Source organism: Lathamus discolor, chromosome 4 (assembly GCF_037157495.1).
Source record: "Lathamus discolor isolate bLatDis1 chromosome 4, bLatDis1.hap1, whole genome shotgun sequence".
Lineage (NCBI taxonomy): Eukaryota > Metazoa > Chordata > Aves > Psittaciformes > Psittacidae > Lathamus > Lathamus discolor.
In genome coordinates this window covers 33,434,351-33,455,320 of record NC_088887.1, presented here as the reverse complement: position 1 = coordinate 33,455,320, position 20,970 = coordinate 33,434,351, and the positions used below count along the sequence as shown (strand labels likewise).

Here is a 20,970-nt window from a genome sequence, read left to right as displayed (position 1 = left end):
TGCAGGTAGGCTGGCTGAACCCGACATGCTTGCTCACAGTGTTATTTTACTTTTTCTGTAGATTAGCAGAAGGTGTCTGAATTCACCTACAAAAAAAAAATGTTGCCTATTTATTAGGGGTTACCATAAACTTATGGACAGGATTTCATTGGCTCTTGCTCCATTTTGAAGGAGAAGTGGTGTCAAAGCTCAGCTTTCATTTCACAAACGTGTTTCTTGCTCCTGGTCTGTTTCTATGTGACCTCAGATAAAGTAAGCCAGAAAAAGTGAACATATCTGGTTAGAACAAGGTGAAGGTTCCAGCAGGTCTCACCATCCTCTAGTCCATAAATATTTCTCATGTAAATGGACTCAGTTTGGTCAAGACATCACCTTGAAACTTCTCTCAGCTTCCTACTGCATTACGTGTATTGTTCCTGTGGCTGGGTAGCATGGCTACATGATAGGAGATATACACTGGTTTTTTGTAGGTGAGGCAGGCAGGTGACACACCAGTAACTCAGTAAAGCTCCTGGAAGAGTGCTAAACCTGTATCTGTCAGGGATGTACTAGTCAGGGAGATAAAAAAATGGCAGGAATTCTTCAAGGAATTACAAATTTTAAAAGCTGACTTCCATTTGGTTTGCCTTTAAAATGCCTACTTCAACTGTTCCATGTCTTGAAGATGTGTGGGAAGGATCTTTCCAAGCCAACATTACCCTACAAAACACACATAATTTTACTGTGGATAACTTGACATCCTGTTCTTTAAGACTCTCACTCAACGAAGACCTCCCGTATACACTTAAACCTATCACTGTTGACTCAAAGTGTGTGCTTTAAGGTTGTCCTATATTCAACCAGTGATCAGTGCTGTCTGCGCATTCAGCATGCTCAGACACCCCAGCCATGAGGCCAGGGGAGAGAGAGAAGTCTGAAGGACAGAACTTATGTGCTGGAGGACTCACCTCAACGACCCTCCTGTCAGTCCTGCCCCTTGGTCTTCTAAAAACCCACAGACACCTAAAGCAAAAGGAGAAGACAGGGGCCATGCAGGAAGACTCAGCGTGTAGCAATGGCCCTCCACGGAGTTGAGGGTGGCAGCCAGCCAGAGCCATGTGAGCGCATGAATTATTGGTGCAGCCACGAGGTCCAAGATGGGAGATGTGTCACACTGCAGATCTGTGTGACTTGGCAAGCACCCGCTTGACAGGAGCTGTGGGGCCTGCTGGGTTTTCCACCACCCTTCAGATCCCTGGTTGTCACATTAATACCCTTTTAAATCAAACCTCCCTTCTCCAGTGATTGACTCCTACATCTTTTTTTCATCTCTCAGAGCAGCCAAACAGCATTCTGCACAGCTGAAAGCTATTCAGCTCCAAGACCAAGCATACACTGCGAGGGAAGCTCGTGGCCTTTCTTGGTGGTGATGGCCAAATATGTGTGTAATGTGCTTAGTCTTCATTAGCCCACACAGAGAGAGACCCTGCTCCTCTCTTGAACTTGGGCGTAACACGTTCCCTCCACCATCAAGCAGGCCAGATCTAGACTAATATTTTCTGTACAGTCAATTATGACAGGACAAGTGCTGTACCCCAGTGGAAATTTGCCACTTGAAAAATTGCCTAAAAATATATCCTACAGTGAATGTTTCTGTGCGTGATTAAGTGTGCATGTGGACTGTACTGTGCAGAGGGTTTCCCAAAAACAAATGTCTCGTCTAAGTCTGTTGGCAAGGTCTCTTTGGGTTTTTAACAGTTTGTCAGCTTTTGTGTTATTTACTAATGGCCGGAATTACTCCGTGATTCCTTTTCAAAACAAATCCTGAAAGCCTGCAAAGGTGGGGGACCACAAAGGTAAAGAGAGGAGGATGGGGTGAAGCCAAGAGTTTCGTTCTTAACAAGAAAAATGCTCCAGGGGTTAAGACACATTCTTTGCACTTCAAAAATTGGGGTCAACTACTTGTTTTACCTCAGCCTTCATGCACTCTGTTGGTGCACCGTGGCTGGACTGCGATCACTGCACAGAGACCCAATGCACAAATCACAGGGAATGAGTGAATTCTGAAGCAAACATGATGTGATCATTTCAGGCTGTCACCACTGAGCAGCAGGTCAAACTACTGCATGCTTGCTGCCATGAAGATCCGCCTATCCTGCTTTGAAGACAAAGAGAAGCATGCTCTCCAACACAGTGTTGAGGCCCCAGAGCAGAGCAGGTTTGAAGTAGAATCACTCCTTTCAACAGCCCAGAGCTGTTGGGTTAGTCTAAGTATTGTGTTAACCTGCCCTGTGAGGCACAAGAAGAGCAGGAGGTTTTTTGCATGTGCAGCACTGAAACGGGGTCACATTCCCAGCTGGGAAGTGGGCTCCTGCTGAACATTCGGCTCAGCTCCTAGCAAACACAAAGTGCTCTGATGCACTTGATGGCTTGCAGATTTCTCTGAAAGAATACTGTGTACCTGGCAAAAGAAAACACAAGAAAAGAAGGAAGCAGCACTGATTGCTTTTCAGCCCTTCTGTGTTTGCCTCATGTCTTCCCAAACATGCAAAGAAATCTTGCAATGCCAAAGACCCAATGGGACACAAGGACGAAACATCACTTGGACCCACGGAGCAAATTTCAGTGTAAACCTTTTTGCTTCCTCCTCAGACAGACCGGTGCAATTTGAAGGGCATAAGGAAAGCTGTGTGAATAAGAAAGCAACCCCCTCTGAAAGCATGTTCCCGTAAAATGTCTCCTGGTGTGCACCATCTCAGTGCTCCGAGCTGGATTTCTCTGAAGACGAGAAAGGACTATTGCAATAGCATCCTCTGAGACAAATTAACACAATTCCACTCTGTGCTCATACAAGACTTACAATTCTGTGATCTGCCAGGGATGTAGCATAGTTAATCTTAGAAGCAGAGTTTTATAAAGGTGCTAACTGGTGTTTCATGGTGCCCCTGTGGTGTTTCGTTTTCATACAAGGCCTTATTTGGAGAAATGCTGCGTGAGCATTTAAAGCAGTTACAAGGGCTGTTTGATCAGCCAGAATGGTTCCTTTGGGCAGTATTTTGGAAAAATAATATTTAAAAATTGCACTTTATAAAAATTCCGAGGACATATACTGTGAATTGTTGAATGTCAGCATAATACCGGATTGAGAAACATTCTCTTCTTTAAATTGTGACAAAAGAACACAGAAATTAGAAGGAAGCCAAACTGCGAAACTTCATGCAGTGACACTTTTTAGCAGGGTTTACACAGTTTTCTAGATATCCCAGAACTAAGATTTTGAGGTGGGATTGTTTTTTATTTTATTGAACCCAAAGACACCTCCTTCTAGAATTAAATGTATTAGGCTTTCATACATAGCTACTGCCGGGGGAAACTGTGTGTTCCTTCAGGGTATATTCACTTAGAGCTTTCGGAAAGGATTCATAAGAAAGACCCTGTTTGTGTTCAAGCCCCAGCCTGCCTCACACCTCAGTGCTGTTACCTCTCACAGTGGATGCACAAATGTAATCCCACAGGCGTCTATGTATTTTAGGAAGTGTGCCATGGCAATTCAGAGGTCCACAGTCTTTCTTTTCCATGGCTGCAGAGGTGCCACAGGTTCTGCAGAGAGGTATCCAGGAGTGCAGGGGGAAAAGAGAAGGAGAAGCTGTCTGTATTCCAACTTGTGTGGTTTTTCCTTCTGACATACAGCCATTCTTCAGTTCCAGCTAAATAATCTATTCTTCATTTTCTGTCTGTTTACCTTTTCTGTATCCTGTTAGGACTCCATCTGTGTGGTATGGAGCACTCCTGTGATATCCCACATGGAAAAAGGTAGCAAAAGCCTTCCAGTTCCAGTAAGTATTATCAAAAGGTTTTCCCCATCCTGGAGCTGGAATATTAGTGGAATAGGAGCAGGGGTCTCCCCTGCCCACCCTGGCAACAAAGTGCTATGAAACCAGTGCTTCTCTGGGCTGGACGGGAAATTTCATCCCAAATCGCAGAGCACTTTCTGAGGTGGCATTAGTGAAAAGGGGATTTTCTTCTGAGAAGTTTTGGTGTGAATAGCTTGCAAAGGTTTAAGCAGGGGTTTCTGTCATCCGCAAATGGCAGTCACCGCAAGCATTGAACTTTCTTTTGACTTCACTAGCAGCAGGCAGCTTTCCCAGCCAAATGGATTTAGGTCCTTAAACTGCTGCTGCTCTTCCTTTGACTGATGATCTGCTCACTTACTTCAGTGGGCTGTGTGCCACATGCAGTACAGCTTTCTTTGGTCTGGGCTCTCTGTACACATGTCACTGTGCTCTGCTAAGGGTAGTGTTCGCTTCTTAACCCTCAGATATCCTTAACTAACACTCAGTTGGAGATTAAGTTAGTTTTCCTGTTGAAACGCTCCCTGCTTTTCCCTTTTGCTTCGTTCTTGAAGCTCTGTGTGGTGTTACTTCTGCGGGTTTTGCCTTTCTTGTTTTTTAAGTCTGCTGTTAGGTCAGTGTCAGGACCCTGATAGCAAAGAGGCCTCAATTACTCAAACCACCCCCACCTGGTACCCCCACTGATGTACTCTCTGCCCACTGGCCAGGAGCTCCATTTAAGCTCAGTCCGGAAAGCCCCCTCTCCTGCTGCTCCTCACTGACCTCTTGAGTGAACCCTGAAGCTGGTATGTTACTTGCCTTTTTTCAGATTGTCGATGGACCCTATTCATAAAGGCTCTGCCAGCCATGCTCAGATGCCATGGGATGGTGCTCTGCTGGTGAGGACACAACCTGTGCTCAGCCCCTGGGTCATCCCTTCTGCATGGAGCAGCCGCACTCTTGCTGTTCTGTGGCAGTATTTTCTCCTTGTTACCTCCTGATCTTTCAGAAGAGAGCTCTATTGCTGTTATGAAGCTAGAAAAAGAAAACTGGATTAAAATTCTGAACCAAATATGACCTTGAGATCATCTGGATTCAAGTATTTCCTTATTCTTTGGATAGATCTCTCCTAGCAGATGCTGGGCCCCTTACTGTTAGTGTCTAAATGCATTTCAGATTTTGTGGAAGTCCCCATATGGGAGCTTTTTATTTCAAGACCTACAGGATTTCCTTCAGGATTAATCTGTGGTGCTTATCTCAGATCCAGGATCTTACAGTCTGTAGGCACTGTTCTGGGGAACCACTGATCACTAGTGCAGCATCCCTGTTTACAGAACTTCTAAATCGCAGAGAAGCAGGATGTGAAGTGACATTTTCAGGGGAAGAGCCTTTACCTAGTGGTGTTGACAGGGAGACTGTCATCTTTGCACTACCCTCAGAGCTACAAATGGTTCATTAATGAAACTGGAGCATGCTAGTGCACCTGGAATGGAGCACAAGTTGGTAGTTCTTTTCTAAAGCCTGGTGCCCATAGCTCAGTGGTACTTGTTTCTAGGGAAACACCCTTGTTACATAGTCGCTGGGACCATGGAGGTGAGTGTCAATGATAGCTGCAGCATCTTAGGTGCCACGTTCAAGAAAGCTGTCTGCTTGGCTACTCGCAAATTTCGGACCAATATGGGTTGGCTTAGGGAAAAGGTAATCTTCTGGGAATGTGACCTGGAAACAACAAAGATGATAATTAAGCTTAATACCCTAATAACCCAAACCTCATTATCTCTTGAAGTCACTGTAGATTGCAAACAGCTCTGAAGGAGGAAGAGCCTGTTTCATATTCGTGAATGACCTATGGCAGTCTGTAGGAAAGGGGAGCAAGGAAAAAATCATTCTGGATGAAATACATGGTTGAGAATCTAAGCTGTCTCTGTCCTCTGATCCCTAACAAAAGAAGAAATGAGCCTTAGCCGGTAAAAGCCATAAGAATCATGATTCTCCTGAAGAGAGAAATATGGGATTGTTTCTTCCTGCATTTGTCACCCATGAATGAAATATGTTCAGGTATCATGGTATGATTCCTGGTGTGTCTCTTCACAGACACGTGAGAGTAAGTTGTTCTAAATATTTTTGTTATCAGGAGATATGTATCTCTGCAGTTATTCTATTATCAGTGATATTTTCTAAACTCTTGCAGAATCTGTTAAAATATCTGTCTTCAGGAATTCATATGTAATAGGTTGTAGAGTTAGCAGAACAAGGGTCAGCTGCTAGACAGGATTTGGCTACTTTAAGGTCTTCATTTCTGGTGTTTATTTCAGTGCTTTTGCTTCCAGCTACAGAACTAGATGGCAATTGCAATGCACAGAATGACAGACAGGTATAAAGTCATCCCCAGCTGAACACTCTCTGGGCTTCAGAGGACAGTGCGACATGATTGGCATCTTCTATAATAATTGCAATGACTTTTAAAAATGTCACTGACCCGTGTTTTTACACAAATGCACGTGTGTATTCACAGTAGAGGAGAAACACTGTGGTACATCAAGACCTCTCTCTCAAGGAATATAGTCTTTCTAAACTAATCTGATCCAGTTCAATAACAGATTAGCTTCCAGACAGGCAATTTTATTTTCTTGAAGCCTTAACAAGTTGCACAGGGCAAGTGCCTTTAGGACTTAAACAACCACCATAATGAACCCTTATTGGTAGAGGTGACGTATGGAAAATTCCCTGCTCCTTGCCCCAAACCGATAATAAGATTCCTCCAGACTAAACTCGCATATCGAAACTCCCCTTGCTCTGTGGAGCAGTGCCTGAGTCCATGCTACAGAGATGTTTTCCTTGCATATCTTAGGAAAGGTAGGTTCAATTAAGTGTGCTTGTGCAAATTTTGTGGCTGGGGAGAGCTACAGTCTAAAGGACATCCTTTTTTTTTTTCTTGTAGTGAGGGTATCTGTTCATGGCAAATAGTAATACTTTGCTTGTCGTAATGATACCTTGTAGTTTCTCTTCTGATGCAGAAGAGCTCCATCAGGCTCTTTAGGCACCGAATCCCCATGGAAATATTTTCAAGTTGGGCATGTAAACCTTTTGAATACTTGGGGCTCAAACTTCTGTTTGCTTGCAACTCTGTCTTCTCGATTCATACGTAATCTCTCAGTATGAAATTCAGTCTTTATATGTGTAGGGCCACATCTTGGCCCTAATTAAAGTCAGTAGTGGCTGATAACGAATGGTGCTAACCCAGTGACACTGAAAGACGCTTAAGTGAACAGAAAGCTTACAATTGTATTAAGACCATCTAATCATCAACCTCACCTCTTGCCACCAGAACAGAAACCGCTGCAAGAAGATATATTTTTCACATTTGTTCATATGATTTCTAAATGTATTAATTATTTCTAGATGGTAAGACAGTAAACACAAGAGATTGGGAACCTTGCAAATAATCTGTGAGAAGAATTTCTCTCTGTCAAATAGAGGGTCTAACATGCCTAACTCTGGTGGACCAGTTTTAGCTCCTTCTGCTAAACACACATCTATGGGTTTGACAACGTTCTGAAAAGGCACTGTTTAAAGCTGGCTGCATCAAGGAATTAAACATATAATATTGATAATGGGAATAACCTCAGAGACAGTGTATTTTTTTGGTGATTGGAACACTTAGAATAATTTATTGTATGAAGTGATGCAGCTGGTTAGCTTAAAATACTCCTCTCTTCCACATGGACAGAGAGATGGCTGCAGGAAGGAGTTCTAGAAAGCCATTTGCATTCCCTTGTGGCTTGTTTTGCTAAATCAGTTGCAGCAAAAAGAGCTACTCCAAATGGTGTGTTTTTCCTGTCTTGGTTTATTTTGTACTTGTTCAATAAAATAGATTCCAGAAAAGACAGTGTTGTATAATTTTTAATAAGATTTGTTAAAAATAGCATGGTTGTGGTGAGAGGAATGACCAAAGGAAGTGATTTGTTTCCTGAAATCATTCCTTCTCCTTTACCAGTGACCTTTCCAAACATGAGCAGAAGGGAAAATAGTCACTTTATTTAAAATTCATCGCAAACAGCAAGAGGGTAGCAGGGCTACCACAACTCTCATAAATTACACGCAAGCCTGACCTTCAGGAAGATGAGGCCTTACTTTGCTGAAGGACTTCCAGAGTTTGGTGCTGCTCCCTCCGACCGCAGCGGCACACAAAATATACAGTGGGGAGATACCCGGAGGAAGGTGGGGGCCAAGCCATTTGCTCAGTGCTCAAGCCCAGGTCTGTCCATCTGCTTCAAACCTCTGCAGAAGCTAACTCAGGAAGGAAGCCCTTGCCCACAACGGTTCCTGCCTGTTCAGAAGGGGAACAGCTTGTGCCTTAATGCGGTCATGGCTCCCACTTTGACAGGCATCCCAATCCTCCGTGGCAGCTCCAGTGTGCTCCCCTGGGAGAGTTTCCTGCCCTGCCTGCCTTGGGTAGATGCTGCAGAGCCCCTGGCCTTCCCTCCCAGTAGGGAAAGCAGAAAAGCTGCCCCTGGCAAGAGCAGAGTGCTTTCAAATTTGTATTCTGCTGAGGCATTCGGACATCTCTTTAATTCTTGTGTGCCCGATATTTCTCATGCAGGATTTCAGCAGGCACAAGCTGTGCAAACAGCAAAGCATCTTTTTTTTTTTGCAGCCATGTGGTGAAGGGGAGAAGCCAAAGAAGGTTCTGTGGTGTACGGTGGTAAAATAATCAGCACAACAAGCCATATATTGCGACTAAAAGTGGCCGGTTCAGTGCAGTTCATCTCCCTAAACTGGGGAAGTTTCCTCCCATATCCAGAAATGATCATTTTTGTTCTAAAAGACTTTTCTGCAGGTCATCTTTGCCAGATAGCTTGGCCAGTTACTCCGTGCTTAGTCCGTTTTAATAATAACAACAGCAACAAAACTTTACAAGATGTTCTTTCCTCTTTGTCTGGCAGGATTAGCAGTTCAGCCAAGGTCTGACCGGCCCCTGGCTCCAGAAGTAAAGGACTCAAAGGCACTTGGAGGGAGCAGTCACATAGCCTTGTTACTGGAGTGGGCTTTGAGGACTGCTTTTTCCTCTGTTCTCACTCAGAGTGGCACTGACCACAGCCCATAGTGCCGAACTGGGCTCTCTTGCTGTTGGAGGAACTTGCTCGAGGAGTCTTATATGAAAAGCAAAGTCTGTGAGGCAGATGGACATACCAACAACATTTTCCCCTGCAAATCCACTTCTATATGTCTTGTTAGCACCGAAGGATTTGAAATAGCAAATCTTTGGAAATAGCTTGGAAAACTGTTTTCTCCCTTGGAGCAGTTGTCTTTAAGATAAAAGGAAGAGCAGATGTCATTCAAGCTGACAGAAACAAAAGAACAACTCCATCAAATTTCCTTCTGAACTGTTTAGTCCATCACTGAATGTGGTGAGCACACTGCAGGAGTGAGGCAGAAAAGGTGCCATTAGTAGAGCCTGGGGAGAGAAGCTCAAGAGAAGCTGACGACGATGTCAAGAGCTTCCTCCTCAAGCCATGCAGAAAATCACATCTTTTTTTTTGTTTCGGCTTTTTCTTTTTTTCAACCTCGCCTTGTCCATTCTAAACGTTTCATAGACACAAGAATATAAACACACAATCTCAGGGCCATTGGTCCTGCAAATACTCAAGCCTCTGCTTATCTTTACTCCCAGAGGCAGTTCCCATTGAAGATGGAAAACACACCATTTGCTTACAGCAACCACGTAAATGCTGCCGGATGCATAAGCAAAATGAAGCAGGTGAGCCTGCAGACCGAATCACACTTCCGAGGAAGCCTAGTTGAGTTTGCCTTTTGGCTCACAAGGAGTCAGGGTTAGGCCCTTGCTCTTCATGCTTACATACTGTGCAACTGCCTGCTAAATTTAGAATACCTTTTTTAGAAGTTGTTTTATGAACACACACACACACACAAAATAATTACATTGTAAAAAAAAAAACAACGCAGGCTTTTGAAATGCCATTTGTGAAGAGTTCCAACTATGTATGACTGGCTCAGTTTCTAGTTCGCAGTTGCCATCTGAACATCTATTTTTCCAAGCATTTAAGGAAAGTGATGTGTACATTTTTCATGTGTAATTAGGCAGCGTAATGTGATCTCTTGCTGCAGTCAAGCTGCCATGTGCCGTAGCCTCACTGAATAGCTTCCAGATTTCAACCCAATCTCTTCTGTCTAGACTCTACGTTGCTATTTTTTTCTTTTTTTTTTTCTTTTTCTTTTTTTTTTTTTTCGCCTAGCCTAAAGCAGACTCCAATATAAAATGCCAAAACCAGAAGGTTTTGTCCCTTTTTCTCATAAAGACGTGGGACAGATCTGGGAGGCCCCGCCGAGAGCTGGGTCCCAGACTTTCATAAGACATGTGTCGTCTGAATCTGACATTAAAGATTGTGCAGGCATTTCAACAGGTCATGCACATGCGGGGGGGGGGGGGGGGGGGGAATGCCCAAAAATATGGTTTTCATTAAGAATGTGAGTATTTTTAGAGAGGTGTGGTTCAGCTCAGATGAAAAGGAAAGAAAGAAAAATGAAAGCGGCACAAAAGATCCCCAACTGCAACATTATTTATATTGCTGTTGAAATGCAGTGTGTTCTCTTTATAAAGCTGCTTTTGGGAGTGAAATAATATAGACTCTGCCAGAACCAGGTGCATATCATGTAGATTGTTTATAATCCAAGTTAAAGGATAGCAGATTTATACCAGAATGAACTCTCCACAGGGACTTTGGAGTTTAAGTGTACTGTCTTAATCTATACATTACCTCCTCAACAAAGCGGTTGTCTCGAACAAAAAAAGTAAAATACAGTTTCAATGAATTCACAGATAATTCCAGGGAATTTTATCTAGTGTGATACAGTTTTAGACTGCTGATTGTGTTTGCAGCTTTTTATTTGACTCCAAGTTATTTTACTTCTGCGTTGAGAAATGAAAAAGATCAGAGAGTGATCACTTCCACAGAAAGATGCTTTTGTGCAATATAAGCAAAAAGGCTTTCTCTGGCTTGCGTTTCTAGTGCCTTGTCCTGGGATTTGCTGCATTTTGCATACACTGCAATGGCTATTTCTACCCAAAGCAGAAAAGGCTCTTGTTTTCGTCAAGAAACAGAGTTGTGCAATTTTTTCTCCACTATTTTTTGGTGGGGTTTTTTATATTTATTTTTTTTATTTTTATTTTTAATAAACCCTCCACCTTATATTTTCATCTATACTATTGTAACACCACACCTTAAGTTTTCCTTTTGCTTTCAAGTAGATGGCTATTGACGTGTTGAAAACATGTCCTTCTGTCCACTTTTCATATAAATGGCAGATTGGCTGGAAAAATGAGAACAGTTTCACTCCTTTCTGAAAGGAAGCATGCGGTGCTTGCTAAAAATGCCCATGCTTCTGCAGAGCCAACTGCTCTTTTCATTAAAAAACAATCCTCCTACTTTAGCAAACTTTCCAATACATTGGCCCATTTTCGCATTACAGTGAAATATGCAGTGCTTGAAATGTTTGAAATAATTGTGCAAATACTTTATCGTACGTGTAAGGAAAACTAAACTGAAAAACTACCTGTTCAAAATGAAGCTTCCTGTGACATTCCAAATGATGGCAGCAGTAAGTGCAATAACTTGATGATTGTTAAACTTTTTAAATTTCATTTTAAGCAAAATGAAACTTTTTTGTTCATGTGTCTGACACCTAAAATGATCATGGGAAGTGGTTTTCATCCTGGTTCAAAGAGAGCTTTGCAGAAATAATGCTAAGTAATACTACCGTGTTTGGGAAAAGGGGAAAATGAAGCTTAGCAATGAACAGCCCTTCATTTAGGATGTAGGATGGGCCAATAGGTACCTCTTGATCCCCATGGTATAGCTGCCCTGTGAAACAGAGTGACACGCAGAGGCTGCTGCTGTGGTAGAATCACCCCAGGCAGATATGCGCTGCTACTGCTGAACCTGGCTGCCTGGCTCCCTGTTAGCAGTCTTCTCTCAGTTTTGCCTTTTACTTTCAACATGGTAGTGATGTGGCATTTGCCGCTGTTCATACAGTAAGGACTCTCTTCACTAAAACAGGGATTTTCTGAGCTGTAAATCAGGTCAGAATTTTGACAAAGGGGTTAAGGTGAGTGTTTGCAACTTCACATTGGTAACAGCTTTTTTACAGTTTCTATCCTAGACTGTATTGATTTCATAAATCTTAATGCCAGATGGGACCAATTATGATAATCTATTCTGCTGAATGGTAGTAAAGACTGTAGGATTTCTTACAGTTCTTTTGTGTCGCTGCCTTGTTATTATCTGTTGCACATTTCTGGACATTTCTCTTAATATTTTCAAGAATATGGAGGGCCTTGTCCTGATTGTCATTCTGCTCACGAGTGTCACCAAATATATATGTGTAAGGTGAGCAGCAAAGGCTTTCTTCAGCCTTCATGCAAAACCACCTTTGCCCTTGGAAACTGACATCCTTTAGGATGTCCATTATGACAGATCATTATGTCCAGCACACCTATGGTATGTGTGTAGTTGGAGAAAATAAATCAGTTTTTGGTCTGAAGAACCTATTCTCATATTTTGCTCTAAAACCTCAGTGTCAGAAGCATATTTCAGCAGTGAGATATGTTTTTGAATACTTTGCTTTTTGCAATGAACCGTGCATGTGAGCCCGGTCCCCTCTTGACCTACAAGCATCTTTCAGTGTTCACTAGTTAATTCAAGGGCTCTGATACAAAATCAGGGAAATCACGTCCCTTTGTGGGATAATCCAGTTTTCTGAGGCTGTAAGTCAAAAATTGATGGGGCTCCAGCATGTAATTTTTTTTTTTTGTCTGTGACAGAACAAATAGACTTCACTTAATCCAGCAGTCCAAATGGCTGTTCTGAATGAAACATTCTCTTCATTTTTCATTATTTCAGAAGATCACATCTGAAAGAAATGTGAAACATAAATTGTTTGTGCTGAACAACACTGCGAGATGTGGTGTTGGGACACACAGAGGGGATGTGCCACCAACCAGCCAGGGATGGGGACCTCAGTCAAGGTGCTGTCTGAGAAACATCTGCAGTGGCATGCCCATCCCCACACACAGGTGAGTTACCTTCATCACCAACTGCTCCAACTCCAGCAGCTATTTTAGAAGTGTAGCTTTAGCAGCCGAAAGTAGGGGGTGGGTCTCTCCCTTTGCTGTCTCATCCAGAGGGTGATTCAGTGTCACATCCAGCGTTGAGTCACCTTCTGCAGCAGCCTCTCCCTTCCTCTCCAGCCAGCAGAGAGGGAGCCTTTGCTTGGGCACCTGCGTCAGTGCCAGGCAGTTCAGCAGAGAGAGCTCTGACCTGCCTGCAGCTTACATACATGTCATTTCTAGGGTATGCATCTAACTTGCTTGCACTGCAGCCACAAGGTAGGTGTAAAAAGAAGTGTGTGTGTGTCCATGCATGTCTATGTGTGCACATAATTGTACCTATGGAAAATCAAGTATCTAGTATTTGTATATTGATGAGCTTCAGGTTCCAGGGGAGGCTGTTTTTCTGCCACTGACTATAATTTCAGATATTACTCTGTTCTATGACACAGCCAGTGAAGAGATGCTAAGGAAGACTTGTACTGAATTATCAAAATCAAAGAGAGGTGTAAAATGAGATGGCTATATATGAGGATAGCTGCACAGAGACAGGTATAGAGGAAGACCCAAATCTATATACTAACATCATGTTTCTTGGAATCATGTATGTATGCAGGTCTGCTAGTCAAAGCCATGTGTACAGCTATACAGGTACTTGTGTATGAACATAGGACCAATTCCACAGACCTTAAGGCAAAATTTAGATGTTTCCTGGTACCAAGACAAACACAGAAAGTAGAGGAGCAGACTAATGTAAAGAAGAGAAACAATTAAGACAGTTCACAAATTTAAATCCTACAAAAATTTTACTTAACTGGATAATGATTCTCTATTTGGTTACATTTATATTAAGCAATAATCTCCTCGGAGATCACTACACACCAGATAATCAAAGGGAATACAAAAAATGTAAGGGCATGAGTAAATAATAAGCAAGTAACTTTATGGTATTTAAACTTATTAATTGCTCTCTATTGGGAAGTGTAAGCTTTTTATCTTTGGCTGGTCTTGTCTTCATGAGTTATTTTATCTACAGCATTTTATACTTAAACTCCCATTCTGACCCGAGTCATTTCTGTATGCCAGCTCAATTCTTCACCAGTAAATAAATGCACGCTTCAGAACTTACGACATTTTGTCACGTACCCTAACTTCATCTTTCTGGTTTTAAAAACATTTCAACTTTTAGCTTTCTTATTTGTCATTTTCACCATGGGGCTGAAGAATTTTACAGCCCTTGCAAAGATGCGCTGCTCAGCGATTCTGTGTTGATTCACTGAATGAGTTATTATTCCTTGAGTTTAGGCAGTGACACAGAAAAATGCCCATTTGGAGAGGGGAGGGGATAAAACAGGAAAAGGCCCAAATTCTGCCCCTTACCTCAAACTGAGAATGAACCAGAAGTTCAGCTCTCGATGTGGAAATTTCCAGTTTATTTCATCATTATTCCCATTTCTCTTGCAGGCTGATCTTCAGCTTTATCTAGTTTGGGACTTACCTGCCAAAATACAGGGAAAAGGGCTCCACCTTACTTTGGAGAGTTATGATGATCAGGAGGGATTCAGGCAAGCATCCCGGCTCTCCCGTCACTCAGATCAGACCTTTGACATGTTTTAATTTCTTCCGTCATCACTTGTGGCCTCCTAAAATCCCTGCTGAAATTCATGGGAGTCTCAAGTGTTCCCTGCACCTTTCCTGCCAACATATTGTTTGGTTTTTAATTCTGGCTATCAGTTTAAACAGAAAAAAAAGAAAAAAGAAAAAACTAAAAATGAAAAACCTGAGCAAACAACAATTTCCCTTTCCTTTTAGCCAGTTGTTTGGGAAACAGTGTGGATTGTTTTAGATCAATACAGCAGTTCCAAATATTGGTGATGAATATCCTAATGACTGATATCCCACTCATCCAAATACCTTGTCTAACCACATATTTAACCAGGTAAATTTCAGTGGCTCTCCAAATGAAATCTTTTCTTTTGGTGCCTTAAAGCTTTTAGGAAGAAATGATCTGTCCTTCCCTAATTAAAAGCGATTCTCTCATTGAAGGGTCTCCAGTGGTCTTCTCAGAGACTGACAAAATACTTCTGGTGTCCAGTCAGTGACTAAAAGAAATCCATTAATGCCATTAAAAAGTCATTTTTTCTAGTACTTGAAAAATAGCTGCCTGTTCATATCTAGGCAGTAGGATGTGTCTATATAACTGCCTATCTCTCTTGGTTTAAATGTCATTTTTACATAAGAGAACCTTTATTAGTGAATGTCATCCACACCTGTGAGAGGTAATATTTGCAAAGATGCACCCTTTCTGTTGCTAGGCTAGTTCATCTTAAATGGTATTTTCATAGGTACAGTGTTAATCCTTTCTGATTTTTCTGTGAAAATGGGGTGGTAGAATTGCATTTTGCTTAACAAAAATGTTACACAGTGGAAAAGATAAAGAGCCTCCCCTCTGCTCATCCTCCTTTGTGTCATAAGAAATAAATATCATTGATACACCCTATTGCATTGATAATAACTATGATAATAGCTGTTACAAACTTTTCACTAATACCCTTCTTTCTTCAGTTCTGTCTCATGAACTGGAGTTGAAATACCTCTAAGATAGATAAATAAGTGCTGGAACTGTAGCCCACAGAGTGCAACTGGTTTGTTCAAACCCTCATGACTTTGTGACCTGCCTAGAGCGCAGTTTTCGTGCTTCATCTTTTCTGTGCTACAGCTCACAGCCCATCCTGCTGGCTTTTAAACACAGCAAACACCTCTCATCTGTTTGTGTATGGGCAACCCAGACTTAACAGACTGAAAGCGCTAGTGGACAAAGCACTGGGTTTTGGCATATATATTTACAGGAAGTCAAAGATCATTCCTCCTGGGTTTTTTAAAATGGAAAGTTCAAATTTCCATGAACCTCAAATAATGACACAGCTAATGCCCAAGAGTAATGGAAACAGAGGCATGTTGGTGAAAAATGAGGTCTAGGTGGACCCCTCCTCCAAGTCTGAAATCCCACAGCACTTGCCATTGCCTTCACCAGAGCCTGCAGCAACCAGGCTAAAACCCTGGCAAGCTTTGCAACCCTGAAGTGGTCCAGTCCCCAGTGAGAAGGTGTTCTCCTATTAAGAGACAGCAAGTTATCCGAGACTGTGCTACATGTTAAATGCATTTCCACAGTCTCACTGCTCTGAAATAAAAATGGGAAAAAAGCTGGTTATGGGTGGTGGTTTTTCATTTTCCCAGATGTGAATTTAGAAATTTTGACGGTGTGTTTCAAAGTTGTGTTTTGAAAACTGTGTTTAAGGAGGTGGAAAATGATGTGAATACTTTTTTCTTTTCGCATGGCACTCCTGAATGAGAAGCAGTGCTGCTATCTGCAAGTTTCCTCCTTCCTCATGACAGAAAGCTCCAAGGATGGGTCTGCAGAGGATCCTGTCGCTGCACAGGGCACCAGGGCCAGCTCTGGGGACAACCACTGAGACAGAGCAGCTGATTGTGAGTGAATAGCTGCAGCGCAATGTGAACTGGGGCTCGCTGCAGGAGGGGGTTTCTTGATGCCACCTTTGCCATGCAAGTTGGTGGTGCAGCAAGGGATGCTCCTGCCTCCCACCTGGCTGGCACCTTCCTCCGTCCCTTTCCTACCTTGTGCTCCCATTGCAGAAGGAATGTCTTACTTTCTGCAGAAACATCAGCTGAAGATTTTAGGTTACACGTGTAGGGTTGAAAGGATCAGCAGAAGATTGGTTTACTGGGCAGACCTCAGTCCCCAGCTGCAGCTTGAAATGACAACACAGAGCAGCTTTGCACGATGAAGCACACCAGATCACGTCTTGCCCTCTGTGGTGGTGGCTTGTTGGCATTGGGACTGCCTGCCCCTAAGCCTGAGAGTGACTGCACAGGACTTTGCATCTGAAGGCGATGTGGGAGAGATGTGGCCACACCAGCACATGACCTCCATGCTGCACCTCCTCAAGGAAGATACAGGAACTGTGGGCCTGGCCATGGGTACTCTTCCTGCACCCACATTCCCCAGGGTGCAGCAAGAAGCTGACAGCATGCTCAGCATCCCCCTCTCTCTTATGCTATTCAGGTTAACAGGAACTAGGCATTACAAAGTTTCAGAGAGCAGTCTGTGGCCATCACATGTTACTGAGAGCTGCTGTGTGTACACTATGGCAAAGTGGTACATGATAGGGGCTGCAGGACCCCCAGCAGCCCAACTGCCCTGTCTGCTGCCATCCTGCCAAGCGTTTTCCGTCCCCAGGTGAGGGGCAGCTTGGCCCACACCTCCTTATGGTGGTATTTAACTGCCCTGCTCCTCCTGGCCTGGGGCATCTCAACACAGCACTGCTGCTCAAACCTGCTGCTACCAGCACGTTGTAAGGACAAAACTGCTGCTGGCCATACTTTGTTTTGGGGAGAAACTGGTTTGGGGGCTGTCTCCCTGCTAGATTTATGTTCTCTGAAGAGTTAAGTACATTAGTGCGGGTAATCTCACTCCATTACCTTCTATAAAACTGAATCTGTGATTTCCTCCCTGGTGAGCATTTACCATAGTGAAATAGGCTACTATTTTCATATTTAACTCATTGGTAAGTCATAAAACCAGCTCAAGTTGTCTGCCCAAAGAGCAGAAGCTGCAGGACGGGACAGTGGGTTGGAACTTTTACGAGGCCTGGCAGCATCAGCGCAGTGAGCTCGGCGTCGCCTCTCCGTTGCCCTGGCATCCCTATTGCATCCCCCCCTTTCTGCTTTGAAATCGACAAAATTCAGCAATTTACAAGGCTTTTTAAAATTTGAGATGAAGCAATTAAATCTCCAGACTGGAGGATGTGAACCTTTAAAGGCCCTTTGCAGAATATCAAAAGAAAGAGAGGATTATATTTAGCAGGTGTGACAGCCCACGCAGGACATTTCATTGCGAAAGGAGCTGACATGAACCAGGAACCGATACTTAAATTAATATAAAACATCTTGGGGGAAAGGTGTTTTCTTTTCTTTTTTAAGCATTAGGAAATCATAACGTTTTCTGGCTTCTTCAAAAGCAAAAGGTCCAAATATACAGGAGTCATCAGGCATGTAAAACAAAAAGGAGGGGCGGAAAGGGGAGTGGGACACCTAAAAATGCTTGGGATGAGGTTGGGAGGTGAGTGCTGGGAGGCAGGGGTGCTATGACTAAATACCTGGCCAAGAAACCCAGTTATGGTTCTTCGCCTCCTGCCTCACTTGAGGCTTCGCATCTGTCCGGGGGCAGGTTGCTCAGGGCAGAGGTGCACGACTGGGATGTGGGATCCCTCCCTGCCGGGTGCCTCAGCTGGGTCTGCGCCTGCTCTTGCGGCTCTCGGAGCTGCAGCAGCATCCTCTCTGCCACCACCTCCTCTTGTCATTTCCCTAACTCCCTGGAGACACAGCCCTTCATCACAGGGGTGCTTTATTCTGATCGCTCCGTTTCTATTCATATCGTAAACCTACCAAGCCTTGGAGTGGAAAATTCGAGTTGGTATTTTTGTGGGGAGGTGTCCACTAACTTCTTGCTTCATTCACTAGTGCGTGTTCCTAATTTTAACCAAAGTGCTCTGTTTTGATTTTCCTAAGCTGTGGATCGACTGCCCAAAAGCTCCAGTTGTTTTCACACCCACTCAATGAGGTCCAAACAAGTGACGCTGCCCATCCACAGCAGCGGAAGCCATGGCTGCGGGGAAGGTGGGGTGGGCAGCAACAGGGTCCCCCCTCTGCACCATGGCCTGTGGGAGGACCACAGGGGTCCCCAGGAGGTCTCCATAGGTAGGTGCTGCTGTGGCAGGTCTACCCCACTTTTGGGGTATTTTTGTCTCTTTGCTCTGCTAATTTGTGGTGGAAGTGCCCCAGGTTGTTGCTCAGGTTCTTAGCCACCCCAAAATGCATAGTGGGAATAAAAGCCATCCTGCTCCTATGGTCATTCTCTGAGGGAGGGAGGCAGGTGTGTGATTGCTTGGACCGGTGCATTACTGGGTACCCTTTGGCATCGAGAGAGTTAAAGGTCCTCGGCACCCACCAGCCCTGGTCTAGGCAGTGTCTAAAATCCATCCTAGACCCGCTTTATTTCTTCCTTAAAAACAGGAAATGGAGCCCTGAAGGCTTTTTAACTGGAGAGAGAGTGAGGAGGGGGTATACTCACTCTGCCCATACCCAGCCCTGAGCCTGACCCAGACTTGGGGGTCTCTGTGTGTGTTTTTTTTTATTTCTTCTCTTTTTTTCTTTTTTTCCCCCCTATTATTTTGGCAGACTTTTTGGAATGTCTGGGAGCTAAGGGCTTTGCTTCATGGAGCAGAATTCTGAAGCAAGAAAAAGAGAAAGTTATAGACTAAACCACAGAAATGTAAACATGTCTGCAGCTAAAATAACTCCACTTTCATTGAAAACACTCCTCGCTCACAATCAGACTTCTGTGTGCTATGCTCAATAAAACTGCATGCTAATAGCAACCAATTAATACATTATGTAGTTCTGCTTTTAAAAATGAGACGCTTTTAATTATTTTTTTCTAATTTTATTATTATTATTTTTAATTAAGGGACTACTGGCTGCCCGGCTTCGTACGCTCGCTCTCAGCGCTGACCGCGGGCTGAGAAGCGCCGAGGATAGCGGCGGGCGATGCCCGGCAGTGCGGCGGGGCCGAGGCGTGCCCAGGGAAGGCCGGGGCAGCGCGGCGGAGGCGGCAGCGGGCAGGAGCGGCGCCCCGGTAAGGAGCCCCGAGCCCGCGGGAGGGAGGGACGGGACGGACGGGACGGGGCGCACCGCCCGCTTCTCCCCTGCCTGCGCGGCTCGCCCGCCTCCCGCGGGTACGTGGGAGAGCGTGAGCGAGGTGAGTGCCGGTGTCACGGTGGGGACACAGCCCCTCTCTCCCTTAGCCCGCACCGCCGGGCAATGGGGCTCTCGGCCCCCGTTTCGGCCGAACCAGTCTCCCCTGACCCTCCCCTGTCCCTTGATTTCCGTGCGTTCCGTTATTCATCTCGCTGTCCTCCGGAGCCCCGCTGCCACCTGGTTGGGGGCCAGGGTTTGACTTCACGTCGGGTCCTCGCAACAACCGCACGTTTGTTCTGCCCCTTAAAGCGCGTTCTTGTTCCCGGCGCCGGGAGGAGAAGCGACCCGCCGAGCCGAGCCCGCGGTGGCCCCGTGTTCTGCCCGAGCAGGTCCTGCTCACCTCCAGTTCAGCCCGGCCCCTCCCGCCTCCCCGTGTGGAGCGGCGGTGCCCGGGGGAGGACGCGGGAAGCGGGGGGGCGGGGGTCCGGTGCTCCCCGGGGTGGGGGGGGGGGGGGTGCCGGTGCCCTGCAGGCGGTGCGAGGCCTCCCCGACGGCGGCGGGGGAGCCGGGGAGCGCTGAGGAGCGGAGGCTGCCCCGCTCGGCGATTGGCGAGAGGAAGAGGCGCACGGAGCCCGAGGCCAGAGCGATGGGCTGAGCCCGTCCCGACTGAAGTGACTCACTGCAGTCGGCAACGCCGCCGTCCCCTCGCCCGCTCTCTCACTCCCGCCCTCGCTCCCGCCGCCGGCGGCCGCTGCCTTCCCCCGGCGGCGCCCTCCGCGCCCCGACCCCGTCCCCTCCCGTTCTCTCCCGTCCCCTCCCGTTCTCTCCCGTCCCCCCCCGCCTCCCCAGGGACTCCGAACTCTCCCGATTGCCAGGCCTCGCCCGGTAAGTCCTTTCCCTCGGGGGCAGCGATAGCGTTGGGGGGACGAAAGGAGAGCCGGGCGCGGAGGGGGCGCGGCGCAGCCGTCGGGTCTTGGAGCGACGGGGAGAGCGGGGCAGCGGGCGGCGGGGCGGGCGCCCCTCACCGCCGCACGTCGGCGGCCGGAGCAGGACAGCCCCGAGGGCTCGGCCGGGTCGCGGGGCGGCAGTTGGAGCCGCGGATCTACTGCAGGCGCTCTTTGTGCCAGACTGGCCTTGTCCGACTTCCTACGGTTTTTAAGCATTAACGCTGTTTGCTTTCAGGATGGCTGCTGTCTTTTCGGGCATCAGCCTCTGGAACTGTATCATCATCCCCACCCCCCCGCCTTCGCTTTTTTT

The 20,970-nt window shown here is 45.4% G+C and overlaps 1 protein-coding gene across 3 annotated transcripts in view; it reads left to right on the top strand.

The window, feature by feature from the left end:
- Nucleotides 1-19,473: 19,473 nt before the first annotated feature.
- Nucleotides 19,474-20,970, top strand: part of ERG (ETS transcription factor ERG) — a 146,287-nt gene continuing 144,790 nt past the window's right edge. Inside the window, exon 1 of one of the 3 annotated variants that reach the window (XM_065676959.1) lies at nucleotides 19,474-19,651. The gene's annotated coding sequence lies outside the window, so the exon portion shown is untranslated. Of the gene's footprint in view, nucleotides 19,652-20,508; nucleotides 20,599-20,970 lie in introns of those variants that run through there. The other 2 variants (XM_065676962.1, XM_065676960.1) reach the window with 2 other exon arrangements.